Source organism: Lathyrus oleraceus, chromosome 3 (genome assembly GCF_024323335.1).
Source record: "Lathyrus oleraceus cultivar Zhongwan6 chromosome 3, CAAS_Psat_ZW6_1.0, whole genome shotgun sequence".
NCBI lineage: Eukaryota > Viridiplantae > Streptophyta > Magnoliopsida > Fabales > Fabaceae > Lathyrus > Lathyrus oleraceus.
Window position 1 is genome coordinate 517,528,310 of NC_066581.1, and position 16,387 is coordinate 517,544,696.

The window sequence follows — 16,387 nt, forward strand, 5'->3', positions numbered from 1 at the left end:
CTGATCCGTCGCATGTGGTCCAAGTAGATGATGTACAGGTGAGAGATAACCTGACTGTTGAAACATCACCTATGAGGATCGAGGATCGAGAGTTGAAGCAGTTGCGGGGTAAAGAGATTGCTTTGGTAAAGGTAGCTTGGGGAGGACCAGCAGGTGGCAATATGACTTGGGAACTTGAGAGTCAGATGAAGGAGTCTTACCCAGAGTTATTCGCTTGAGGTATGTTTTCGAGGACGAAAACTCTTTTAGTGGGGGAGAGTTGTAACACCCCGATAAAATATGATAATTATTTAATTTAAGTTTAATAGTATATTATGATGATAATATGAATGAGAGGGTATTATTTTTCAAAATAAAAGATAAACCCTTCATATATATTATTATTAGTATATTTATTAATTTAATTAAATAATTGGAATATTATTGGATTATTATTATTGGAATAATAAAGTTGGAATTGGAACGATTGTTGGAATCGGTAAAGAGTCCCATTTAGTTAAAAAGGGTTTTTCACGTGAAAACAGAGAAGCGACTGAAAAGTGGAAAGAGGGCAAAAAGGAAGAGCAAGAGAAAAAGGGTTGAAGAAGGGAAAAGCTTGAAGTTGAAGGATTTGCCGGATTAACTCAGGTAAGGGGGGTTTATCGTCGTTTAATGGGTATTATGGGTTAACATGTAATGGGTAGTAATAAGCCATTGAATCGACTCTAATCAGGATGATGAATGTTGCAAATTGTGAACTTATGGATGAATGAGATATGGGTTTATAATTGAAGAAAATTCGTAGGAATTAGATGTAATAAGGTTAGAAATTGTGAAATTGAATGGGTATGATCTGTGTTAGATAATATGAACGAATGCTGTGTAAAAATTGGACTGTGGGAGGTTGGATTTGAGAAATCTCGTAGCAGAGAAAAACCCATAGCAGATCTAGAATTTTGGTTTCTGGTCATACGCGTATGAGATGGCCTGGAGGGGAGGAGACTGGTGCTGATACGCACCATACGCGTGTACTTACGCGTAGCCTGTGAGTGGTACGCGTATGGGGTGAGGCCATACGCGTATGAATGAAGAAGATGATGTTCTAACGTAGTTTTGTCTCTGTTGGTACGCGTATGGGAGAAGTGGTACGCGTATCATACGCGTATGAGACAGGCCATACGCGTATGGGCTTGGCTAGGAAATGTGCCATACGCGTATGGGCATGAGGCATACGCGTATGGGCAGAAGTTTGATTTTTTCTGAGCTGTTGTTGTGCAGTTTTGGTCGTTTCAGCTGAGTGATGTAATTTAGCTGATGTATGATATAGTAGGGATCATTTCCCGTTGTTTTGAGCAGTATAGGTAGTAGTAGAGTGTGCTAATACTGTGATTTATTATTTGGCATGACATGATATGATTCTGTGATAAATATGCTGATGAGGTATGATGGTATGCATAATGCTGTGAATGTATCTATTATGTATGCAATTGTGAATGGACTGTTTATGGCTTAGAGTGTGAGCATATGTCCATTGTGGATTGTTGTTGATGTTTGCATGCTAGGTGATTTAGCGTGCATAGCATGGCCTTTATGGTGGTAGCTAATTCCCATGGTGAGGAATTAGTGAGTGAGTCACTAGGTCTCAAATGAGTGGGACTAGTGAGCTTGGTAGCCGTATCTGGGTTTGATCGGTGAGGTTGAACTATGTGTTCACGAATAGTCGGTACTGCATGCATGGAGTCTCATTTCATAATGTATGGATGGCGTATAATATGAATGGATGTATTCCAATATTATACGTGTGTTCTGTGTTTGTGTGAAGTATGATTATGAGTTGATGTTGCCGTTGCTGAATGTGTGATATGATTAGGGTGATGAATGTGTTAATTTACTTAACATTACATGATATTTTATAATGCTTATTATATCGATTGAGGAACTCACCCTTACAACTATGTTTCAGGTAACGAGCAGTGATTGAGTAGAAGCTAGTGCTTGGAGTCTAGTGTAGTTCCTTAGTGAGTCATGCTCTGGTATATGTAACATCGGGACGGGATGTTTTACTTTGTTTTCATTGTTGGTTGTTGAACAATTTTACATGTAATGTGTTACATGGTTCGAATGTTGTTAGATTTCTATCCGCTGCGAATTGTGCAATGTTTTATTTTGATTAATAAATGAGCATGACAAGTTATTTGGTGATTGGTGTGAAGTGTCAAGTGTGACACCCTGAAATTGCATATCTACTCTGATTCATATTTTGTTGTTTTAATTAATTATTGGGGTATTTTAGAAGGGTGTTACACTCATAGGTTATTATTCGACTGATGCATACAAGTTGTATTCACCAAATGATGATAAGCTAGTGATCAGTATGGATGTTCTGGTGGACGAAAGCATAAAGTGGAATTGGACTCGTGGGTCAGTTTGATATGAGAAAGATACAATGGAAATTTTACTTGAAGAAGATCAACAAAATGAAGTCAAAATCAATCGAAACGAAGAACCACCTGAGCAGAATGTTAGAAGACCTACTAGAATGAGAATGAGTCGACACAGCTAGCTGGATATGAGAGATTTATAGACCAAGCAATCGATATAGAAGGTGACTACATAGAAGAAGTAATGATGATGACTGAATCATAATCAGTTGATTTGGGTCAAGCCATAAATGATTCAAATTGGTTGGAAGCCATGCAAGAAGAACTTAGGGTGATCGACAAGAACAAGAATTGTGAGCTTGTCGAAAAGTTAATCAAGTAGCCAATTTATGTGAAGTGGGTCTACAAGTTGAATATAAGACCAAATGGTGAAATTTCCAAGCATAAGGCAATACTGATGGCTAGAGGTTTCCTGTAAAAACTGGTATCGACTTTGATGAAGTTTATGCACCAGTGGCAAGGGTGAATTCATCGGGATTGTTGTGTCGATCGCAGAATACAAAGGATGGAAGATACATCAACTAGATGTAAAGACAACATTTTTGAATGGACCTTTGGAAGAAGAGGTATATGTCAATCAACCACCAGGATTTGAAATCAAATGGCATGAGCAGAATGTGTACAGATTAAGGAAGGCTCTATATGGTTTGAAGCAAGCCCTAAGGGCTAGGAATAAGAGAATAGATAGCTTCCTGGACGAGGTAGGTTTGAGAAATTATGTTTTAGAACATAGAGTGTATGTCAATAAAACAAGCAGACTTAGTCGAGTCATTATATGCTTGTATATGGATTACTTCTTGATTATAGGTGCAGATGAAGCGGAAATAGAAAGGGTCAAGTCGAAACTAATGCATGAATTTGAAATGTGTGACCTATGGAACTTGTCATATTTCTTAGGGATAAAGTTTAAAGACACGAGTGAATGAGTGTTTCTGCATCAGACGAAATATACCCAAGATATCTTTAAAAGGTTCAAGATGAGTAATTGTAATGCAGATGTCACACCAATCGAAATTGGAGAAAAATTGAGAAAGGATACAAATTATGAGCTTGTAAGTGAAACAATGTACAAGAAAATCATTGGATCCTTAAGGTATCTATGCAACACCAAGCTAGATATTTTTCAAAGTGTCGTATTTTTTAGAAGATTCATGGGGAAGCCAAAAGAATGGCATCTCAATGTAGTCAAGAGAATGTTTAGATACATAAAAGGTACAATTGATCATGGTATGTTGATGCCAAGACAAAAGAAACCTAGCACAGATGTAGAGGTACATGACTATGCTAATTTAGATTTCAGTGGAGATCAATATAAGAAGAAGAGTATTGCATGCTACATATTCATGATTGGAGGTGCCCCAATCCCTGGGAGCTCAAGAAAATAAAGCATTGTGTCTTTTTCATCTTGTGAAGCTGAATATGTGGTTGCATCGTATGCAGCATGTTAAGTAGCATAGATAGAGATGTTGCTCAGAGAGATCAAGTTCATGAAATCTAAGAAAATGAAGTTGTTTGTCGATAATAAGTCAGGTATCGACCTTGTAAATAATCTTATGTATCATGGTCGAAGTAAGCACATAGAGAGAAGATACCATTTTCTTAGGGATCAAGTAAATAAAGGGAAGCTTAAACTTGAGCATTGCAAGATAGAATAGCAACTAGCTCATATACTCACCAAACCTCTGAAAAATTCAAGTTTGATGAGTTGAAGAGAATCATTGGGACGAGAATTCTCGAAAACATGAATTAGGTGATGTGTTAGAATATGTAATTCATTATTTTATAGAAAAGACTGTATTCGACATAGGTGTGTTCGACATTGTCGAAGTAGTTAGTCTAACAGAAGTTGGTTGTATTCGACAAGGTTGAATACATAATGTAGTTGCCATATTGTGTAAGCATGCATTCAAATGAGTCGAATGATGTAGCTTGTATGTTTGTTACCTATCTATACATGTGACATTGTAAATTATACCAAGCATCAACTTCACTTAATAAAACTCTCTCTCTCTCTCTCTCTCTCTCTCTTCTCTCTCTCTCTTCTCTCTCTCTCCTCCTTCTCTCTCTATCTCTCTCTCCTTCTCTCTCTCTCTGCTCTCTCGCTCTCTCTCGCTCTCTCTCTCTCTCTCTCTCTCTCTCTCTCTTCTCTATCTCTCTCTCTTCTCTCTCTCTCTCTCTCTCTCTCTCTCTCTCTCTCTCTATCTCTCTCTCTCTCTCTCTCTCTCTCTCTCTCTCTCTCTCTCTCTCTCTCTCTCTCTCTCTCTCTCTCTCTCTCTCTCTCTCTCTCTCTCTCTCTCTCTCTCTCTCTCTCTCTCTCTCTCTCTCTCTCTCTCTCTCTCTCTCTCTCTCTCTCTCTCTCTCTCTCTCTCTCTCTCTCTCTCATATATTATATATATATATATATATATATATATATATAATATATATATAATATATATAATTTCTAATTTCTAACTTTTGGCACAAAACACTGACCATTAGGACCAGCTCATAATGACTACAATGGCTTTTGACATTGGTTTTTCTGTTGTTTAATTTTTCTTTTGTTTTTTTACATTTCGTCTGTTACACACTAATATAGCACAATCTAAATATGAATTATTGTTCATCATAAAGGGTTATGACTATATAGTCATGTGTAAACATTTGTTGTAATATCTTATTCTTTATTATATTTTTGTATATTTTAAATTTTTCTTACATTTTTTTCTTCTTGTAATTTGGACGAACTAGCAAGCATTGAAGCATTTTACTTTCTTTGATTAGTTTATGTTCTATTTTACTATTTTTGTATTGTTTATTTGTATTTTATGTAAATGTCTGCATCATGAATATGCTTGTGTTTCTAACTTAAATTTAGGGTCACCAGAACTATCCAAAAGAAAGATTTCATGTAAAGTAAAATTATATGAAGGTTGATATCTAAATATATACACTTGATAAATAGGGTGATACATGAAATTAGTTTAAGCATATTCGAGAAAGGATATACCAATAAAAATAACATTTTTTAATGGATCATATCAAATAACTGCATAATAAATTAAATATATTAATTATTTAATTAATTTAAAAAACCAACTGTTTATTTCTCTTATAAATAAGATTAGAGAGTATTGAATTAAGGTATGGGATAAAGAAAAAACATAGTACTGTATTAAATTAGGGTGGGTGATCATTGTCAAATCATAAGTCTTTAAGGTGAGTAGGTGACAGCTTATATATAAGAAGATTTCTTGTAGATGTGAAAGGGCATAGGGTAATAATGTTGAAATTTGAAAATTTGTATTCTTTTTCTAAGCTTGTACAAAACTTTAAAGAATAAAGTTATTCTTACATTAAATACTTAGACCTTACACTAATCTCTACACTAAATATTTAGATCCAATACTATTTATTGTTTTTATACGGTAAATATACTTTTTTATATAAATAAAAAATATTTTTATTTTTAAATTTATTTTTATAAGATAAATATAAAAAGAAAATTATTAATCAACTTTATTATTCCATTAACTAAAAAATTATAAATTATTAATCACATATTTTATTTTAAATTATTAATTAAATTAATATTTTATTAATCAATAAATTTTATAATATTAAAATATAAAATATAGAGTATAAAGATCGATTATTATATTTTATATTTTAATATTAGAATTTGATTAATATTATGATGAAATAGTAAATTTGATTAATTTATTATAAAAAAATATAAGTAATTAATAACTTATATTTTTATAATAAATGCAATAATAAAATTGATTAATTATAAATTATATATTTCTGTTATAAAAATAATTTTAAAAATAAAATAAAAAAGCTCACCGTTAGGTAAACAATTCAATTTTAAAATGTATAATTGTTTAGGTAATTTAATGTTACGTATGTGGTCCCACAATTAGAAAGATTCAGCTACAGCAAAAAAAAATCTAATAGTAGAATCTTGTTGTATTATGTTTGTCTTTCATTGTGATCATGGTCTCATCAATTATGGATATGTTATAATCTAAATTATTCTTTGTTTTCTTCTTTGTTTTTAATTACTGTTATTCTTTGTACTTCTTTTTGTTTTACTATACTATTAAAAAAAATTAATATTCATATTTATAAGCATCCAAAATTGAGTTTATTAATGAATTTTATCAATAATTTTAAATCATTATATTAGCTTATTTTAATATAATTTATTAAGTGGAACATGTAACTTAAAGGAAGAAAGATGGAATTTATAACAAGACCCTCCTTAATTACCATTTAATTTTTTTATTATATTATTTTCTTAATTTAATTTTTTTAATTATAAACAAATTAATTAACACCTAAATCACTAAGATGGAATGCTAAAGATCTTTTCTAAATTAGTCAACTCTTAGATTTGATTTGAATCTAGTCTAAAATACGCATTAGCGTTAAATTTTTAGTTGTGCATAAAAAATATTTATATATTAAAGTTTTTATATAAAAAAATTAATATCTATAAGTATACATATTTTATTTTAAACAGAAAAACACTCCACTATCATGCTGTTAAAGCATGTACCTAAAAAGTAAATAGAGAATTATTAATATACTAAAACATGATAATTTAGGTTACCTAAAAGGCTAAATCTTCGTCTTCGTCTTCGTCTTTTGTTTTGGTGTGCTTTTTGTCCATATTGTTCCTATTTAACAAAGTGAAGACCAGTATTAAGGATTTCCCTCCTAAGGATATTCTTTGTCACATGTATTAGTTCTAGAATGATCTAAGCAATATCTAGTAATTGAATATCGTGCTCATATATATTATATGTCTTTTACTTTCACTTTTTTAATCCTTCATATATATTAACTCAGACGTGAAATTTGAGATGATAAAGTTCGATCGGATGAATAATTTAAAATTATAGTAAAAGAAAGATTAAGGATCTGCTGACTCAATAAAGTTTATAAAAGGTGTTGTGTGTGACAAAATTAACTGACATGGAGGATATCGATTAGAAAAGGAGAAAATTGCAAGATTGATTCACCTATGTGTTTCAGACGAGCTCTTGGGACATATCTTGGATCTAACGACGTTGAAGAAGGTTTAAGAAAATTTGGAGAGTTAGTATATGTCAAAGACGTTGTTGAACAAATTATCCGCGAATTAGCGCTATGCAGTTTAAAGATGTCGGAAAGATCTGATTTGCAACAACGTGTCAATATCTTCAACAGCATAATCGTCGATCTGGTGAGGCTTAGGGTGAAGATTGGTGAAGAAGATAAGACAATTATCTTGTTGCGCTTGTTACCAGGTTCTGATTAGCTCTTGTGAGAGTTACATTCAAGAAAAACATTATTAGTTTTAATTTAATTATTGCTACATTTTTTCTCATTAATAAAGGAGATAAAGTATAGAGGAATGAACTTAATTTGATTGACTGTATGTGAGAAGGGGTTAAGATTATGGACGAAACAAGGGTAAAGTAAGTTGTGAAAAGAAAATGTCTAAATCCAAGAATCGGAAAACAATTGTGTGTTATGGTCGCAAACAGATTGGCCATTAGAAGAGAGCTTACCCAAACATAAAGCATGGATCTTTCAGTGCTAAAAGTGTGGTTCAGGTTGATGATTCTGGAAGTGACAATATATGTTGTGTTTCATCCAACAAGTGCACAAATGTGAAAATTCTTGACTTTGATTGTTCTTAACACATGATGTCGCACTAGGAATGGTTCATTATATTCATGTCTGCTAATTTTGGATTTGTTTATCTAGGTGATGATAAAACATGTATTATCACTAGAATGTGACAAATTAAATTGACATGGATTGTGGTATCATGCAAACCTTGAGCGATGTTAAATATATTCAAGAATTTATGAAGAAATTGATTTCTCTAGGTACTCTACAGAAAAATGGTTTCTCCTACAAGTCTAATGGAGATATGGACATTATGAAAGTTAGCAAATGTGCATTGATTGTGATGAGAGCAAATAGGATTGTAGGTAATATCTAAAACTTGTTGGGGAACATTGTTGTAGGTGATGTTGCATCGGTTGAGTATGATAATGATGCAAAACTATGGCATATGCATATGGGTCATCTTAGTGAGCATGGGATGATGGAACTTTATAAGAAAAATCTATTGAAAGGTCATAATTGCAAAATAGATTTGTGCAAGTATTGTGTGTTTGGAAAATAATTTTGCGTTTGGTTCAAGATTAGAAAGCACAAAACATATGAAATTTTAGACTATGTGCATTTTGATGTATGGGGACTTACCAAAGAGGTTTTCATGGTTGGTTTTAGGTATTTTGTGACTTTCACAAATGGTTTTTCTTGGAAGGTTTGGGTGTATTTCTTGAAGCATAAATCTGAGTTTTTCGCTGAATTCAAGTTGTGGAAGGCATATGTAGAGAATAAAACAAGAAAAAAAGTCAAGTATATGCAGTCAGATAATGGGATAGAGTATAGTGATTCGAATTTCAAGAGGCTATGTGAAGAATACGTTATTCAAAGACATTTCTTAATTCGTAAGACACCATAACAAAATGGTATGGCAGAGTGAATGAATATGTGTCTAACTAAAAGATCTAGATATCTCTGGTTAAGTACTAAATTGTCAAAAGGTTGCAAGACAGAGGAAATTAACATGGTGTATTATGTAACACCATAAACCACAAAATATAATTTACAAACATTGCGAAAAATATGAAGATAAAAACTAGAGTGTCACATTGACAAACATCAACTTTAATTCCCAAAATGTGGAAATAACATGAGAAATTAGTTCAAAACAACTCAAAATACATATAAAAGGTATCTCATCCCGATGTTACAATATCAGAGCGAAACCGGAATGAATACTACAAGCCGACAAAGGTACGTCGAACATAACACAAAAATAAAACTACTGAAGAGGCCAACTACGCCATCTTCTACAAAACACATAGCTACCACTCCTTATACTAAATCTGGGAATTATCTGTATAATGTACAAAGGTAGAAACATAGAGAAAAGTAAGGAATGAGAATACATTCCACAATTTAAATGGTGTATAAGCAACAAGTATGTTATATATTAGCATATTCAGTCAACACAGATGTAAAATATACAATTCCATTATGCAATGTGTATTTCCTCTACTACTATGCATGTGGTACCATCCTACAACACTGGACCAAAGTCCTAGATATTAGAGTTATTTTACTGAGGGATCCTTAACACTGGACTGGAGTCCTACGAAACTGGACCGAAGTCCTAATCTAATCTTTGATATACATGAATGAATGATGCTACAAACAAATGTGAGTAATCTCCATCTGAATCTCCTACACCAATTATCAACATTGTCGATTCGGGCTAACATATCAATAATGTCGGTTAAGGTAAACACATCATAACTAGTTCTCTTAAACCTAAGCATATCAACACATCAATCAGTGCCCGTCAGGGATAAACATTGGTTTGCCTTGAACCTTAAACCATCAACATTCAACATTGTTTAACCATAAGGTGGTTAACGCTTCAGTCATTAATAATCAATCATAATCATTTTTCTCAATAAATTATCACTTAACCGAATGCATTAATTTGACGAATCGGAACCTCTGCAAAAAAGTTGATCAAACATCAAAAATTTGCCAACAACAAGGCTAACAGTCTGACCGTCACGACCTTGACGGTCATCGCCCCTAGGAACACTCACTTGTCATCGCTGACGATAGTCAAAAAGGAATGGCACTCGTTGTGAAGCGCTGATGGTATGACTGTCAGGCTCGCTGACGCCCTTCATCTAGCGATGACGCGTCTTCTTCCTCGACGCGATGACGGTTTGAACGTCATCTGGGATGACGCCCATCAACGCTGCAAAATCATATTATTCTGTGTTTTCAGCCATGGACAAATCTAGATCTCAATTTCTTTACCCGATTTCATATTAGTAAAAATACATAATTCGATTTACGCATATAAACAATAGAATTTACATCCAGGAACATCAATCTAACATATTACACGTCAAACATTCATGTTTTCTTCATCAATTCGTCATATATCAAATGGACATCAACGATCAATTTTTATAGTATAGATTCACATGAATTTCGCATCAATAATTTTACAATCAACAATATCAACACAAAACAAAATTTACAATCAACCTAATCATGAAGGTTTTGCACAAACCTCACACAATTCAATCAACAACACCATAAAAGAGAAAAAGGGCAAGAGGATTCTTCATTAAAACAATCTCCCCTACCTAATTAAGCTTAAACCTTGAGCTTTTTGGTGATAGAAGTTCCTAATCCTTCAAAATTTCTCTCCTAGGATAGCCTCAACTCTTCTCCTTGTTTTTGCTCTACTTACACGTTATAAACCTCCCTTGCCCTTTTATAAAATTAGATTTTTATTTTATTTTAATTATTCTCACTAATTTCCATTATTTTATTACTTCTAATTATTTAGCCCATTATTTCTAAATAATCATAACTCATCCTATTTTCTATTATTATTCTATTTTATTTTATTAAACCCTCAAGAATAACACAAATTAAATCACAAGGCACGCCAAAAATTCAATTAAAATTCTAATAAAATTTCAATAATTCTAATAAAAAATTTGCAGTGTTATAACTCTCCCTCACTTACAAAATTTCCGTCCTTGAAAATTTACCTGAGACAAACAACTATGGATAAGACTCCTTTGTATGGCTCTCCAGTTCCCAAGTCACACTACCATCTACGGATCCTTCCCACATAAATTTCACCAAATGGATTTCTTCACCCCTTAAGTTCTTGATCCTCAATCCGCAAGACTGATCTCTCATAAGTCAGGTTATCTTTTATTTCCACGGCATCCGATTGAATCACATGAGACGGGTCTGAGACATACTTATGGACTTGAGAGACATGAAAGACACTGTGGAGGTTTGAGAGAGATGGTGGTAGTGCAACTCGATAAGCAATTTTTTTATTGTTGTCCAATCCATGGCAGGCACTGGTTCTGGTTTCAGTGATTCTTTTACTAAAGTTCCACTTATACCGTGTGAAAAACTAATTGGCTCATCCAACTACAACATATGGGCTGGTGCGATCAAGATGTGGTTTCACGGTTAAGGATATGAAGATCATATAACCACAAAAGTGAATGTCGTTCCCGCCGCCAAACTTGCTAAATGGATGAAAATATATGCATCTCTATGCACTGTGTTATGGTTTTCCATTGCACCTAATCTCCAAGCGCAGTACCAAGCCTTCTCCAATTGCTATGAGGTTTGTAAAAAGGCCAAGAAAGTATTCTCCAACGATGTTCATGGTCTATATAGTATCATCCGCAAAATCAACACTCTGAAGGTAGAGAATATGGATATACAAGCCTATTTGAGTAAGCTTAATGCCTTGAAAGTAAATTACGCAACCCTTCTGTCTTATGCAAAATATGTAAGAACTCATGTCAAACAACAGAGTAAATTTTTCATGATCATGGCACTTATCGAACTACCATTAGAGCTTGAGTTTGTTCGTAACCAAAATTTATCAAGTACTATTATTCCTAACTATGATGCATTTAGTGAACAATTGTTGCGCTTGGCTACACCTCATTCTTTTAGCCTGATTTCCCGTCCATCTATTACTGCTCTGACACCAGGTGACATTATTTCCCTTGCATCTCTTAGCAACAATCAGAATCGCTTGCAATGAGGGTCATCCAACTCCAAACCTCGTCCCAAGTGTGATCATTGTAATACTATTGATCATTGTTGGAAGTTGCATGGCAGACCTCCACGCCAGGTAAATGCAGCTCAAATAGATCACTCAAACACTCTGCAGACTTCACCTTCTTTTCATAACTTTATGCCAAGCTACAAGGATTTTCTCAGGTGGTGACTAATTAGAACTCTGGTTCCACGTCGGTTGCACACAATGGTAATTTATCTGTTTGTTTCTCTCAATCATCTCCTCTTGGTCCTTGGGTCCTTGATTTTGGTGCGTCTGATCATGTTACCGATAATAAAGGTATTTTCTCTTCCTTCTCTGGCTTTGGTTTCTTACCTAGTATAACTGCCGCAAGTGATTCTCAAACTCGATCTCAAGGGATTGACACTGTTCAAATTCTACCATCTCTCTTTGTTACTTGTGTCTTATACATACCTAATTGCCCATTTAATTTGTTGTCATTCAGTCGTTTAACTCGGTCCCTTAATTATTCTATCACCTTTACTAACAGTAATATTACCTTATAGGATCGACTTCGGGACAGACGATTGGCGTCGGATGTGAGTCTCAAGGCATCTACTACTTCTCTACATCATCTATCACATGTTCCACCATAGGTTCTCCACTCACTATACATGCATAGTTTGGTCATCCAGGTCTTCCCAAGCTACAAAAGTTGGTGCCCAATTTATCTAAATTGTCCACTTTACATTGTGAGTCTTGTCAATTAGGGAAACATACATGTAGTCACTTTCTCGATCGAGTCAATAAATGGGTTGCGTCCCCTTTTGCTTTAGTTCACTTAGATGTTTGGGGTCTCTCATGTACTATTTCTACCTTTGAGTCTAGGAATTTTGTAACTTTTATTGATGATTTTTCCTGTTGCACGTGGCTATTTTTAATGAAGAATTGATTTGAATTGTTTTCTATTTTTGAATAATTTTATCGGGAAATAAGAACCCAATTTGGTTTGTCTATTCCTACCCTAAGAAGGAACAATGCACATGAATATTTATCCCAATAATTTTAAACTTTTATTTCATCCAATGGTATTCTGCACCAAACATCTTGCTCTAATACACCTCAACAAAACAGGGTAGCCGAATGCAAAAATTGGCATATCGTAGAAACCACTCGGGCCCTACTTCTCCATGGTAATGTCCCTCTCTGGTTTTGGGGAGATGGTGTGCTTACGGCATGTTACCTTATAAACTGAATGCCTTCATTTTTCCTTAATAATAAAATCCTTCATTGGATCCTGTTTCCAAACTCTCCCCTTCACCCAATTCCTCCTCGAGCCTTCGGTCAACATCTTTTGTACATAATTTCTCCCTTGGACTTGATAACCTATCAGCTCGATCACTCAAGTGTGTCTTTCTTGGTTATCACCGATCCCATAAGGGTTATCATTGTTATTCGCATACTCTACAACGATACCCCTTATCCGCCAATGTTACCTTCTTTGAGTCTGTTTTATATTTTGAGTCCAACCAAGTAACTCTGGAACCCCTTCAGGAAAGTACTCCCACACATCTTCTGGAAGTCCCATTTGTCATTATTCCCCATCATTCTAGGGAAACTGGCCCACTAAATACCCCTATAGTTGACCCTCCAACTTCTCGTCCACTTCAAACATATTAGCATCGCTAACCAACGTTTACCGTACTTATCCCTGAGGTCATTGCAGACTCTCCTTTGACGTCTTCGCCATCACCGGATTCGATCCTGCAACTTGAGTTTGATCTTCCAATTGCCCTTCGAAAAGTTATATATCATACACGAAATCCTTCTCCATATTATATTGATGTATGTTATCATCGTCTTTCCCTTTTGCAGTATACTTATTTGTCTTATTTGTCTTCTGTTTCTATTCCTAAAACTCCAGGTGAAGCATTATCTCACCTGAGTGGAGGCAAGCAATGATTGATGAAATGTGTGCTCTTCAAAGTAGAGATACTTGGGAACTGGTTCCTTTACCCCCTAGGAAATCTTTAGTAGGTTTTCTTGGCTTTATACAATAAGGTTGGACCAGATGGTAAGATCGATTATTTTAAAGCGCGCTTGGTAGCCAAAGGATACACTCATATTTTTTGGTCGGATTATAGTGATACCTTCTCGCCTGTAGCCAAAATGGAATTTGTCAGACTTCTTCTAGCCATTGCAGTCATTCAACATTGGCCTCTTCATCAACTTGACATCAAAAATGCCTTTTTACATGGTGATCTTGAAGAAGGAATATATATGGAGCAACCACCTGGTTTTGTTGCTCAGGGGGAGTCATCGAATATGGTTTGTAGCCTACACAGGTCTCTTTATGGTCTTAAGCAATCTTTGAGAGTTTGGTTTGATAAATTCAGCATTGTAGTACACCCGTTTGGTATGGTCTGTAGTGAAGCTGACCATTCTGTTTTTTATCGTCACTCAACCCAAGGGTTATCTATCTTATTGGGTATGTAGATGGTATTGTCATAACTAGTAGTGATCAACGGGGAATACTCCAGGTAAAATAACATATCTGGAATCAATTTCAGACAAAAGATCTTGGTAAACTCCGTTACTTCTTGGGATTTGAGGTGGCCCAATCTAAAGATGGTTTGTTGATTTCTCAACGGAAATATGTTATGGATATTTTGGGAAAAAACAGGGTGGTTTAATGCTAAACTAGTTGATACTCATATGGATCAAAGTGTCAAACTACTACCTAATCATGGGGAGCCTCTATCTGACCCAGGAAGATATAGGAGATTAGTTGGAAAGTTTAATTATCTCATAGTCGCTCGTCCAGATATTTCTTTTGCAGTTAGTGTGGTAAGTTAGTTCTTAAATTCCCCTTGCCAGGAACACATGGAAGTTGTTATCCGGATTTTGAGATACATCAAATGTGCTTTAGGAAAAGGTCTCGTGTATGAAGATAAAGGACATACTCAGATAGTTGGATACTCCGATGTTGATTGGACAGGATCACTCATTGATAGACGATCCACCTCTGGATATTGTGTACTTGTTGGAGGAAACCTTATATCTTGAAAATGTAAGAAACAAAATGTTGTTGCAAGATCAAGTGTCGAGGCAGAGTATAAGGATGTGGCAATGGCAACATCTGAACTTATTTGGTTAAAACAGTTGCTCAAGGAACTTCAAATTGAAGAGGCAAGATCAATGACACTTATTTGTGATAATCAAGCTGCATTGTACATTACTTCAAATACAGTCTTCCATGAGAGGAACAAACATATTGAGATAGACTGTCATTTTGTCAGAGAGAAGATCGAGTCAGGCAACATCGTCACAAGTTTTGTCAACTCTAATGGTCAATTGGCAGATGTGTTTACAAAATCCATGTGAAGCCCCATAATCAACTATATATATAACAAGTTTGCTGTATTTGACTTATATACTCAAACTTGAGGGAGAATATTGATATTTATATATGTATATATATATATAGGAAGAGAATATTCCCGAGAATATTTCTTAGTATTTTTTAGAATAGAATAGTTGATAAAATCCCTGTGAAACCTCATAATCAATTATATAGGTAAGAAACTTGCTGCATTTGACTTATATACTCAAGTTTGAGGGAGAGGGTTATTTTTTATATATATATATATATATATATATATATATATATATATATATATATATATATATATATATATATATATATATATATTTTGGATCTAACATTGTTACCATTTGATATTCCTTTCAGCGGTGTCAACGCCTAAGGCTACAAACTACACATACCTATGTGAAAAGAACGTGAGAAAACAGGAAAATTAAATCACTGTTTTGGTTTTGTTGCTTGTACTTAGGATTAGCCTAACCACTGTTTAAAGACAATGACAGTGCATCATCATAAATTGAATATGTGACCCATAAAAAGAACATGGCCTTGTGTTTGTGGTTAACAATATAAGTGCGCACATGCATTTGTGTTGAGTGTGACAAGTCAAAAGGTACTGCTCTATAAAAGTTACGTACATTCTTTTCTTGCATAATTTTCACACTTCATTTTAGTTTTGTTTTAACTAATGTTGAGATGAAAAATGATCAAATTTGTTAAACCCTAAAAAACACAAAGCATATTGAGGATGCAGAGTTAAAACTTTGTTTCTTTCAGAAAAAAAATAAAAGCGGAATAGATATGTTTAGACAGATCAAACTCATTTTAACATCCCTATGCGTATGAATACTTTATTAAGAAGATTCTAAATCTCAAATCGGATAATATATATCGTAAATGTACCAATCACAATGCACAAATTCGAATATCCAA